This window comes from Bos mutus, chromosome 6 (genome assembly GCF_027580195.1).
Source record: "Bos mutus isolate GX-2022 chromosome 6, NWIPB_WYAK_1.1, whole genome shotgun sequence".
Lineage (NCBI taxonomy): Eukaryota > Metazoa > Chordata > Mammalia > Artiodactyla > Bovidae > Bos > Bos mutus.
In genome coordinates, this window is record NC_091622.1 from 66,036,929 (window position 1) to 66,050,381 (window position 13,453).

The following is a 13,453-nucleotide window of genomic DNA, read 5'->3' on the forward strand; positions in this document are numbered from 1 at the left end:
GGGCAGTTATCAAAACAAGAGATGCCTAAGGAGACATGACAATCATGAAATGGAATTCTGGAACAGAAACAGGATATTAGGTAAAAACTTAGGAAATCTGAATAAACCATGGAATTTAGTAAATAATAATGTATTGATATTAGTTCATCAACTATAACAGAAGGCAAAAGTTGCTCAGTCATGTCCGACTTTTTGTGACCCCGTGGACTATACAGTCCATGGAATTCCCCAGGCCAGAATACTGGAGTGGGTCGCCTTTCCCTTTTCCAGGGGATCTTTCCAACACAGGGATCGAACCCAGGTCTCCCGCAATGCAGGCGGATTCTTTACCAGCTGAGTCACAAGGGAAGCCCAAGAATACAGGAGTGGGTAGCTTATCCCTTCTCCAGAGGATCTTCCTGACCCAAGAATTGAATTGGGATCTCTTGCACTGCAGGCAGATTCCCTAAGCTACGGGGGAGCCCAACTATATCAAATGTACCACACTAATATAAAATGTTAATAATAGTGGTGTTAATAACTGGATGTGGTGTATATGAGATCTCTTTGTAATATATGCTTGATTTTTATATATATCCAAAACTATCCTAAAAAAATAAACTATTAGAGAACAAGATGGAAGAGGAGCAGGTAGACGTGGAGTACATCTCTCTCCACGGATACATCAGAAATACACCTTCAGACACAGAAGTGCATGCAGAACTCCAGCTGACAGTAGACAGGAATTCTTGACCAGAGGAAAAGAATATATAGACCCACACAAAACTTGGTAGGACCAAAGAACTAGGGGGAAAAACAGGAGTGTTACTAGGACTAGACCTGCCCTCAGTGGGTGGCAGAACTGAAGCAGGGGTCCGATCCCCACATCAGGGCAACTGTCTGAGTCAGAGGAGAAACATTTAAGGCTGAGAGTGAAACAGCTGATCTGTGGCAGCCTAAATGGAATGAGAATCAGACAGTCCTAGCCGCAGCCATATGTACCCAGGGATGCAGGGCCGCTAGAAGGCGCAGGGGCTGGGAGCTGGAGCTGAGATTGAGGAGCAATCCCAAGGCAAGGGCTACTGTTGACAGACGGAGGGGATGTGAAGGAGGAGATTGTGGTGGGAAATGCCTGTGGAGGAAACCAGACAGCCAAGGAAGCAAGGCAATACTGCTGAGTCACAAGTAGAGGATAGAGCCATCACCATAGCCTCTCTGTCCCCACATGCCAGCACTGGCAGCTGAATAATAGAGGCTGGTCCCTCAGGAGTCTGACACCCAACTATAGACTAGGACCCCACCCAGTTTAGTTCAGTTTAGTCCTTCAGTCATGTCCAACACTTTACGACCCCATGGACTGCAGCACAGAGGATTCCCTGTCCATCACCAACTCCCAGAGCTTGCTCAAACTCACATCCATCTACTCGGTGATACCATCCAACCATCTCATCCTCTGTCCTTCCTATCTACTCCTGCCTGAAGTCTTTCCCAGCATTAGGGTCTTTTCCAATGAGTCAGTTCTTCACATCAGGTGACCAAAGGATTGGAGTTTCAGCTATAGCGTCAGTCCTTCCAATGAACATTCAAGTCTGATTTCCTTTAGGATTGACTGGTTGGATCTCCTTGCAGTCCAAGGGACTGTCAAGAGTCTTCTCCAAAACCACAGTTCAAAAGCATCAATTCTTTGATGTTCTTTATGGTCCAACTCTACATCCATACATGACTACTGGAAAAACCACAGCTTTGACTAGACGAAACTTTGTTGGAAAAGTAATGTCTCTGCTTTTTAATATGCTGTCTAGGTTGGTCATAACTTTTCTTCCAAGGAACAAGTGTCTTTTAATTTCATGCCTGCAGTCACTATATGCAGTGATTTTGGAACCCAAGAAAATAAAGTCTCTCTCTGTTTTCCCTGTTTCCCCATCTATTTGCCATGAAGTGATGGGACCAGATGCCATGATCTTACTTTTCTGAATGTTGAGCTTTAAGCCAACTTTTCACTCTCCTCTTTCACTTTCATCAAGAGGCTCTTTAGTTCTTCTTCACTTTCTGCCATATGGGTGGTGTTATTTGCATATCTGAGGTTATAGATATTTCTCCCGGCAATCTTGATCCAGCTTATGCTTCTCCCAGCTGGCATTTCACATGGTGTGCTCTGCATATAAGTTAAATAAGCAGGGTAACAATACACAGCCTTGACGTACTCCTTTCCGATTTGGAACCAGTCCATTGTTCCTGTCCAGTTCTAACTGTTGCTTCTTGACCTGCACACAAACTTTTCAGGAGGCAGGTCAGGTGGTCTGCTATTCCCATCTCTTTCAGAGTTCTTCACAGTTTATTGTGATCCACACAGTCAAAGGCTTTGGCATAATCAATAAAGCAGATGTTTTTCTGGAACTCTCTCGCTTTTTCGATGATCCAGCAGATGTTGGCAATTTGATCTCTGGTTCCTCTGCCTTTTCTAAAACCAGCTTGAACATCTGGAAGTTCACAGTTCACGTATTGCTGAAGCCTGGCTTGGAGAATTTTGAGCATTACTTGACTAGCATGTGAGATGAGTGCAATTGTGTGGTAGTTTGAGCATTCTTTGGCATTGCCTTTCTTTGAGATTGGAATGAAAACTGACCTTTTCCAGTCCTGTGGCCACTGCTGAGTTTTCCACATTTGCTGGCATACTGAGTGCAGCACTTTCACAGCATCATCTTTTAGGATTTGAAATAGCTCAACTGGAATTCCATCACCTCCACTAGCTTTGTTCATAGTGATGCTTCCTAAGGCCCACTTGACTTCACATTCCAGGATGTCTGGCTCTAGATGAGTGATTACACCATCATGGTTATCTGGATCATGAAGATTTTTTTTTTTTTATAGCTCTTCTGTGTACTCTTGCCACCTCTTCTTAATATCTTCTGCTTCTGTTAGGTCCATACCATTTCTATCCTTTATTGTGCCCATCTTTGCATGTAATATTCCCTTGGTATCTCTAATTATCTTGACAAGATCTCTAGACTTTCCCATTCTATTGTTTACATCTATTTCTTTGCATTGATCACTGAGGATGTCTTTCTTATCACTTCTTATTCTTTATAACTCTGCATTCAAATGGGTATCTTTCCTTTTCTCCTTTGCCTTTTGATTCTCTTTTCTCAGCTACTTGTAAGGTCCCTTCAGACAACCTTGTTGCCTTTTTGCATTTCTTTTTCTTGGGGATGGTCTTGATCCATGCCTCCTATATGATGTCATGAACCTCTGTCCATAGTTCTTCAGGCAGTCTTGTCTATCAGATCTAATCCCTTGAATCTATTTCTCATTTCCATTGTATAACTGTAAGGGATTTGATTTAGATCATACCTGAATGGTCTAGTGATTTTCCCTACTTTCTTCAACTTAAATCTGAATTTCATACCCTTTTAGAGCACTATTATTTCCTGCTGCTGAGCAGCCAACTCCCTTGAGGACCCAGTGCTGCTAGATCCTGTGACCCAAGTAGCTGCACCACCTCTGCACCTGGCCCTCACTAGGGCAGACCCAAGTCCTCCAGGGAAGTCTCTGGAGAAAACCCCATTGGACGACCCACATGCAGAGGTGGAAATAAAACCACAACTGAAACCCAGGTGCAGTGTGGCTAAGGAAGAAGACCCAAAACTTTCCCACCAGCTGTACAAGCTACAGATTAAATCCACATGATCAACTAGGCAGACTGTGTGTTTACAGAATATATAAAAGAACACTGAGAGCTCACACAAAAGAAAATGCACTTGTTCTGATAGCTGTGCGCATTGGAGGCAAGAACACACAGGAGTACGACTAGCTTAGAATCTGAGCTGCCCCTCAGCAGGTGCAGAGACCAGCAGTGCTGGAGGGTATCCTAGGGAGGCGAGGTGGACTGTGACTTCCAGCCAGATAAAGGATCCTAATAGCAGTGACTCAAGAAAAACATTTACTATTCTTTTGACTTGTTCTATAGTTTCTTTTGGATTTTTTTTTTCCTTTTCCCACCACCCCCTCTGTTGTATTTGTCAATTTTATTGGCACTATGAAATTTAATTGAGTTCTTGAGGTTTTTTTTTTTTTTTCTTTCAATTGCATGTTTTATTGTTATAAACCTCTGCCTCTACATTGGGCTTTTGTAGTTTTGTGGAGTTTCCTTTTTTTTTTCTAATTTTTTTAAACCTATTATTTTTTTACATTTATTCCTTTGTTTGCTTTTCCTATTGTTCTTTTCCTCTTACAGTTAATCTTTTATGTGTATAAATCTTTATCTAATTCGATTTAACTTTGCATATCTATTCTCTCTTTCCTTTCTGTTCAACATATTTGTTAGTTTTGCTTTCACTGCTTTATTCCCCACTCAGCACCTTGCTTTAGTTTTGTTTTCCAGTTTGTGCTTTAGTTAGTTTTGTTCTTAACTGGTATATGTAAATTGGGGTTTCCTTTGTTTACTGGGTCAATCTACTGTACTTTATTTTTGTTGGATCGTTTTGATTTTGCTTATGGATGTATATGTGTATATTCCATTATTTTAATTATTATTTGCCTGATTTTCTGGGTTCATCTTTGATTTCTCATTTTGGGTATTTGTTTTAATCTCACTTAATGCCATAACAAACCATTTGTGAAATCTTCGTACCTGACCAGAGATCAAGCCCTGACCCTTTGGAGTGGGAGCACTGACTCCAAGACCCTAGACTACCAGAGAACTAACCATAGGGAGTATCAAATAGTGAGAACTCATACAAAGGAAACCACTTGAATACAAGACCCTGCATAACCCAACCACAAGTAGCAACCTGTACAGGACGCCTCACCAAAGAACAAAACAAAAATACAAGCCCAATCATCAGCAGACAGGATTACCACCTCACTCAGCCTGGCTCATCAGAAGAAAAACAAAACAAAACAAAAACTCAGCACAAATCTCACCCTATACAAAGCTTACACAAACCACTGCACCAACCTTCAGTTCAGTTCAGTCATTCAGTCCTGTCTGACTCTCTGCAACCCCATGAATCGCAGCACACCAGACCTCCCTGTCCATCACCAACTCCCGGAGTATACCCAAACTCATGTCCATTGAGTTGGTGATGCCATCCAACCATCTCATCCTCTGTCATCCCCTTCTCCTCCTGGCCTCCATCATTTCCAGCATGAGGGTCTTTTCAAATGAGTCAGCTCTTCGCCTCAGGTGGCCAAAGTTTTGGAGTTTCAGCTTCAACATCATTCCTTCCAATGAACACCCAGGACTGATCTCCTTTAGGATGGACTGGTTGGATCTCCTTGCAGTCCAAGACACTCTCAAGAGTCTTCTCCAACACCACAGTTCAAAAGGATCAATTCTTCAGGGCTCAGCTTTCTTTATAGTCCAACTCTCACATCCATACATGACTACTGGAAAAACCATAGCCTTAACTAGACAGACAATTGTTGACAAAGTAATGTCTCTGCTTTTGAATATGCTATCTAGGTTGGTCTTAACTTTCCTTCCAAGGAGTAAGCGTCTTTTAATTTCATGGCTGCAATCACCATGTGCAGTGATTTTGGAGCCAAGAAAATAAAGTCACTCACTGTTTCCACTGTTTCCCCACCTATTTGCCATTATGTGATGGTACCAGATGCCATGATCTTAGTTCTCTGAATGTTGAGCTTTAAGCCAACTTCTTCACTCTGCTCTTTCACTTTAATCAAGAGGCTCTTTAGTTCTTCTTCACTTTCTGCCATAAGGGTGGTGTCATCTGCATATCTGAGGTTATTGATATTTCTCCCGGAAATCTTGATTCCAGCTTGTGCTTCTTCCAACCCATCGTTTCTCATGATGTACTCTGCAAATAAGTTAAATAAGCAGGGTGACAACATACAGCCTTGACATACTCCTTTTCCTATTTGTAACCAGTCTGTTGTTCCATGTCCAGTTCTAACTGTTGTTTACTGACCTGCATACAGGTTTCCCAAGAGGCAGATCAGGTGCTCTGGTAATCCCATCTCTTGAAGAATTTTCCACAGTTTATTGTGATCCACACAGTCAAAGGCTTTGGCATAGTCAATAAAGCATAAATAGATGTTTTTCTGGAACTCTCTTGCTTTTTCGATGATCCAGCAGATGTGGCAATTTGATCTCTGGTTCCTCTGCCTTTTCTAAAACCAGCTTGAACATCTAGAAGTTCACAGTTCTCGTACTGCCGAAGCCTGGCTTGGAGAATTTTGAGCATTACTTTGCTAGCACGTGAGCGTGCAATTGTGTTTGAGCATTCTTTGGCATTGCCCTTCTTTAGGATTGGAATGAAAACTGACCCTTTCCAGTCCTGTGGCCACTGGCATACTGAGTGTGGCACTTTCACAGCATCATCTTTTAGGATATGAAATAGCTGAACTGCAATTCCATCACCTCCACTAGCTTTGTTCATAGTGATGCTTCCTAAGGCCCACTTGACTTCACATTCCAGGATGTCTGGCTCTAGGTGAGTGATCACACCATCGTGATTATCTGGGTCGTGAAGATCTTTTTTGTACAGTTCTTCTGTGTACTCTTGCCATCTCTTCTTAATATCTTCTGCTTCTGTTAGGTCCATACCATTTCTATCCTTTATTGAGCCCATCTTTGCATGAAATGTTCCCTTGGTATCTCTAATTTTATTGAAGAGATCTCTAGTCTTTCCCATTCTATTATTTTCCTCTATTTCTTTGCACTTACCGTTGAGGAAGGCTTTCTTATCTCTCCTTGCTATTCTTTGGAACTCTGCATTCAAATGGGTATGCTAAGTCACTTCAGTCGTGTCCAACTCTGTGCGACCCCATAGACGGCAGCCCACCAGGCTCCCTGGTCCCTGGGATTCTCCAGGCAAGAACACTGGAGTGGGTTGCCATTTCCTCCAATGAAAGTGAAAAGTGAAAGTGAAGTCGCTCAGTCATGTCCGACCTTCAGCAACCCCATGGACTGCAGCCTGCCAGGCTCCTCCGTCCATGGGCTTTTCCAGGAAAGAGTACTGGTGCCATTGCCTTCTCTGTCAAATGGGTATATCTTTCCTTTTCTCCTTTGCTTTTTGCTTCTCTTTTCACAGCTATTTGTAAGCCCTCCCCAGACAGCCATTTTGCTTTTTTGCATTTCTTTTTCTTGGGGATGGTTTTGTCCCTGTCTCCTGCACAATGTCATGAACGTCCATTCACAGTTCATCAGGCACTCTATCAGATCTAGTCCCTTAAATCTATTTCTCACCTCCACTGAATAATCGTAAGGGATTTGATTTAGGTCATACTTGAATGGTCTAGGCACAAACCTCAGGAGGGCAGAAACCAAAAGTAAGAAACATTTCAACCCTGAAGCCTGGGAAAAGGAGAGCTCAAACACAGTAACTTTAAATATATATATATATTGAAAAGACAGAGAAATACTGCACAAATGAAGGAACAAACTAGAAGCACAGAAGTCCAAATAAATGAAGAGGAAATAGGCAAACTACCTGAAAAAGAATTCAGAATAATGAGAGTAAACATGACCGAAAACCCTGAAAACAGAATGGAGAAAACACAAGAATCAATTAACAAAGACCTAGAAGAACTGAGGAATAAACATACAGAGAGACTAACAACACAATTACTGAAATTAAAAATACTCTAGAAGGAATCTAAAGCAGAATATCTGAAGAAGAACAAATCATTGGGTTGGAAGATAAAATGGTGGAAATAATTTCTGAACAGTAGAATAAAGTAAAAAGAGTGAAAATAACTGAGGATAGTCTCAGAGATCTCTGGGACAATATCAAATGCAACAACATTCAAATTACAGTGGTCACAGAAGAAGAAGAGAAAAAGAAGGTATGAGAAATTTTTTGAAGAAATTATAGTTGAAAATTTCCCCAACATGGAAAAGAAAATAGTCAATCAGGTCCAAGAGGCACAAAGAGTCCTACACAGGATAAACCCAAGGAGAAACACACCAAGACACATACTAATCAAACTAACAAAGACTAAACACAAATAAAGAATATTAAAAGCTACAAGGGAGAAGCAACAAGTAACATACAAGGGAAACCCCATGCACTTAACAGCTGATCTTTCAGCAGAAACCCTGCAGGCCAAAAGGAAATGGCAGGATATACTTAAAGTACTGAAAGGGAAAAATCTGCAACCAAGATTACTCTACCTGTCAAGTATCTCATTCAAAATTGAGGGAAAAATCCAAAGCTTTTCAGACAAGCAAAAGTTAAGAGAATCCAATACCACCAAACCAGCTTTACAACAAATCTTAAAGTGACTTATATAGTCAAGAAATACAAGAGAAGAAAAAGATCTACACAATCAAAACCTCAAACAATTAAGAAAAACGGCAATAGAAACATATATATCAATAATTACTTTAAATGTAAATGGATTAAATGCTCCAACCAAAAGACACAGATTGGCTGAACAGGTACAAAAACAAGACCCATATATATGCTGTGTACAAGAAACCCACTTCAGACCTAGAGACACATATAGACTGAAAGTGAGAGGATGGAAAAATATATTCCATGCAAATGGAAAGCAAAAGAAAGCTGGAGTAGCAATCCTCATATCAGACAAAACAGACCTTAAAATAAGATTACAAGAAATAAGGAAGGACACTACATAATGATCAAGGGATCAATCCAAGAGGAAGACATAACAATAGTAAATATCTATGCACCCAACATAGGAGCAGCTCAATACATAAGACAAACACTAACAGACATAAAGGGAGAAATTGACAGTACACAATAGTACTAGGAGACTTTAACATCCCACTCACACAATGGACAGATCATCAAAACAAAATTGATAAGGAAACACAAGTCTTAAATGATACATTAGATGAGATGGATCTCATTGATATCTTCAGGACATTCCATCCAAATGCAGAAGAATCCACCTTTTTCTCAAGTGCACATGGAACATTCTCCAGGACAGACCACATCTTGGGTCACAAATCAAACCTCAGTAAATTTAAGAAAATTGAAATCGTATCAGCCATCTTTTCCTACCACAACGCTATGAGACTAGGTATCAATTACAAAAAAAAAAAAAAAAACTAAAAAACATGAATACATGGAAATTAAACAATACGTTTCTAAATAACCAACAGGTTACTGAAGAAATCAAAAAGGAAATTAAAAAATTTCTAGAAACAAATGACAATGAAAATATGACAACTCAAAAACTATGGGATGCAGCAAAAGCAGTTCTAAGAGGGAAGTTTATAGCAATACAATCCTACCTCAAGAAACAAGAAAAACATTGAATATACAACCTAACTTTACACCTAAAACAACTGGAAAAAGAACAACAACAACAACAAAAAAACCAAAATTAGTAGAAGGAAAGAAATCATAAAGATCTAAGCAGAAATAAATGAAAAAGAAATGAAATAATAGTAAAGATTAATAAAACTAAAAGCTGGTTCTTTGAGAAGATAAAATTGACAAACCTTTAGCCAGACTCATCAAGGGAAAGAGAGAAGAATCAAATCAACAAAATTAGAAATGAAAAAGGAGAGGTTACAACAGACAATGCAGAAATACAAAGGATTATAAGAGACTATTATGAAGAACTATACGGCAATAAAATGGATAACCTGGAAGAAATGAACAGATTCTTAGAAAAGTTCAACCTTCTAAGACTGAACCAGGAAGAAACAAAAATTATGAACAACCCAATTACAAGCACTGAAATTTAAGCTGGGATCAAAAATCTCCCAAAAAACAAAAGCCCAGGACCAGATGGCTTCACAGAATTCTATCAAACATTTAGAGAAGAGCTAATGCCTATCCTTCTAAAACTCTTTCAAAAAATTGCAGAGGAAGGAACACTTCCAAACTCATTTCTACGAGGGCACCATCACCCTGATACCAAAACCAAAGACAACACAGAAAAAGAAAACTACAGGCCAGTATCACTGATGAACACACATGCAAAAATCCTCAACAGAATTTTAGCAAACAGAATTCAGCAACACATCAAAAAGTTCATACACCATGATCAAGTTGGGTTTATTCCAGGGATGCAAGGATTCTTTCATATATGTAAATCAATCAATGTGATACACCATATTAACAAAGTGAAAGATAAAAACCATATGATTATCTCAATAGATGCAGAAAAAGCCTTTGACAAAATTCAGCACCCATTTATGATTAAAACTCTTCAATAAATGGGCATAGAAGGAACCTATCTCAACATAGTAAAAGTCATACACGATAAGCTTACGGCAAACATTATTCTCAGTGGTGAAAAACTGAAAGTATTCTGCCTAAGATCAGGAACAAGACAATGGTGTCCACTTTCACCACTATTATTCAACATAGTTCTGGAAGTCCTAGCAACAGCAATCAGAGAAGAAAAAGAAACAAAAGGAATCCAGATGGGAAAAGAAGAATTAAAGCTCTCACTTCTGCAGATGACATGATATGGTACATAGAAAACCCTAAAGATAGTGTCAGAAAATTACTAGAGCTAATCAGTGAATTCAGCAAAGTTTCAGGATACAAAATCAACACACAGAAATCACTTGCATTTCTATATACTAACAATGAAGAATCAGAAAGAGAAATTAAGGAATCAATCCCATTCACCATTGCAAAAAAAAAGAATTACGTATCTAGGAATAAACTTACCTAAGGAGACAAAAGAACTGTACACAGAAAATTAGACACTGATGAAAGAAATCAAAATGACATAAACAGATGGAGAGATATTCCATGTTCCTGGGTACAAAGAATCAATATTGTGAAAATAACTACACTACCAAATGCAATCTATAGATTCAATGTGATCCCTACCAAATGACCAATGGCATTTTTCACAGAACTAGAAAAAAAATTTTTCACAATTTATATGGAAACACAAAAGACCCCAAAGAGCCAAAGCAGTTTTGAGAAAGAAGAATGGAGCTGGAGGAATCAACCTTCCTGAGTTCAGATACTACAAAGCAACAATCATCAAGACAGTATGGTACTGGCACAAAATCAGAATATAGATGAATGGAACAAGATAGAAAGCCCAGAAATAAACCCATGCACCTATGGGTGCCTTATTTTTGACAAAAGAGGCAAGAATATTCAATGGGGAAAAGACAGCCTCTTGGGAAAACTGGACAGCTGCATGTAAAACAATGTAATTATAACACCTCCTAACACCACACACAAAGATCAACTCAAAATGGATTAAAGACCTAAATGTAAGACCAGAAACTATAAAACTCTTAGAGAAAAACACAGGCAGAACACTCGATGACATAAATCAAAGCAAGATCCTCTATGACCCACCTCCTAGAGTAATGCAAATAAAAACAAAAGTAAACAAGTGGAACCTGATTAAACTTAAAAGCTTTTGCACAGCAAAGGAAACTATAAGCAAGGTGAAGAGACAGCCTTCAGAATGGGAGAAAACAGCAGCAAATGAAACAACTGACAAAGGATTAATTTCCAAAATATACAAACAGCTCATACAACTCAATACCAGGAAAACTAACAACCCAATCAAAAAGTGGGAAAAGACCTAAACAGACATTTCTCCAAAGACATACAGATGGCTAACAAACACGTGAAAAGATGCTCAACATCACTCATTATTAAGAGAAAAGCAAATCAAAAGTACAATGAGCTATGACCTCACACTGGTCAGAATGGCCATCATCAAAAAGTCTACAAACAATGAATGCTGGAGAGCGTGTGAAGAGGGAACGCTCTTGCACTGCTGGTGAGAATGTAAATTGATACAGCCACTATGGAAGACAGTATGGGGATTCCTTAAAAAACTAGGAATAAAACCACCATATGACCCAGCAATCCCACTTCTAGGCATATACCCTGAGGAAACCAAAGCTGAAAAAGATACATGTCCCATTTTTCATTGCAGCACTATTTACAATAGCTAGAACATGGAAGCAACCTAGACGTCCATTGACAGATGAATGGATAAAGGTTTGGTACATATACAGCATGCAATTATTATTTAGCCATAAAAAGGTACGCATTTGAGTCAGTTCTAATGAGGTGGATGAACCTAGAACCTATTATACAGAGTGAAGTTAATCAGAAAGAGAAGAATAAATATTGTATATTAATGCATATATACAGAATCTAGAAAGATGGTACTGAAGAATTTATTTGCAGGGCAGCAATGGAAAAACAGACATAGAGAACAGACTTATGGACACAGGGAGAGGGGAGGAGAGGGTGAGATGTATGGAAAGAGTAACATGGAAACTTACATCACCATATGTAAAATAGATAGCCAACCAGAATTTGCTGTATGACTCAGGAAACTCAAACAGGGGCTCTGTATCAACCTAGAGGGGTGGGATGGGGAGGGAGATGGGAGGTTGAAGAAGGAGGGGATATATGTATACCTAAGACTGATTCATGTTGAGGTTTGACAGAAAACAACAAAACTCTGTAGAGCAATTATCCTTCAATTAAAATATAAATAAACTATTAAAAATGAAAAAAAAAGATAAACCACAAATTAGAAGAGAATACTTAAATATTTTCAAGGCATATATGTGATAAAATTTATATTCAGGCTATGTAAAAAATTTCCCCAAATTCAAAAATAAGAAAACAACCAAATTTTAAAATGGCAACAGATCTGAACAGAGACTTCACCAAAGATGCACAGATGACAAAAAAGCACATGGAAAAGACATTCAACATCATTAGCCATTAGGGAAAAGAATATTATTAAAACCACAATGAGATACCACAACACACCTATTCAGTTCAGTCAGTTCAGTTCAGTCGCTCAGTCGTGTCCAACTCTTTGCGCACGCCAGGCCTCCCTGTCCATCACCAACTCCTGGAGTTCACGCAAACTCACGTCCATCGAGTCGGTGATGCCATCCAGCCATCTCATCCTCTGTCGTCCCCTTCTCCTCCTGCCCCCAATCCCTTCCAGCATCAGAGTCTTTTCCAATGAGTCAACTCTTCACATCAGGTGGCCAAAGTACTGGAGTTTCAGCTTTAGCATCACTCCTTCCAAAGAACACCAAGGACTGATCTTCTTGCAGTCCAAGGGACTCTCACGAGTCTTCTCCAACACCACAGTTCAAAGGCATCAATTCTTCAGTGCTCAGCTTTCTTCACAGTCCAACTCTTACATCCATACTTGACCACTGGAAAAACCATAGCCTTGACTAGACGGACCTTTGTTGGCAAAGTAATGTCTCTGCTTTTGAATATGCTGTCTAGGTTGGTCATAACTTTCCTTCCAAGGAGTAAGCGTCTTTTAATTTCATGACTGCAATCACCACTTGCAGTGATTTTGGAGCCCCAAAAAATAAAGTCTGACACTGTTTCCACTGTTTCCCCAGCTATTTCCCATGAAGTGATGGGACCAGAAGTTGTGTTTTGTTTTGTTTTTTAACACACCTATTAGAACAGTTGAAATTAAAAAGACTGACCACACCAAGTGTTAGCAAGAAGGTGGAGGTGGAACTCTCATAGACTGTGGCATGCAATGTAAAATG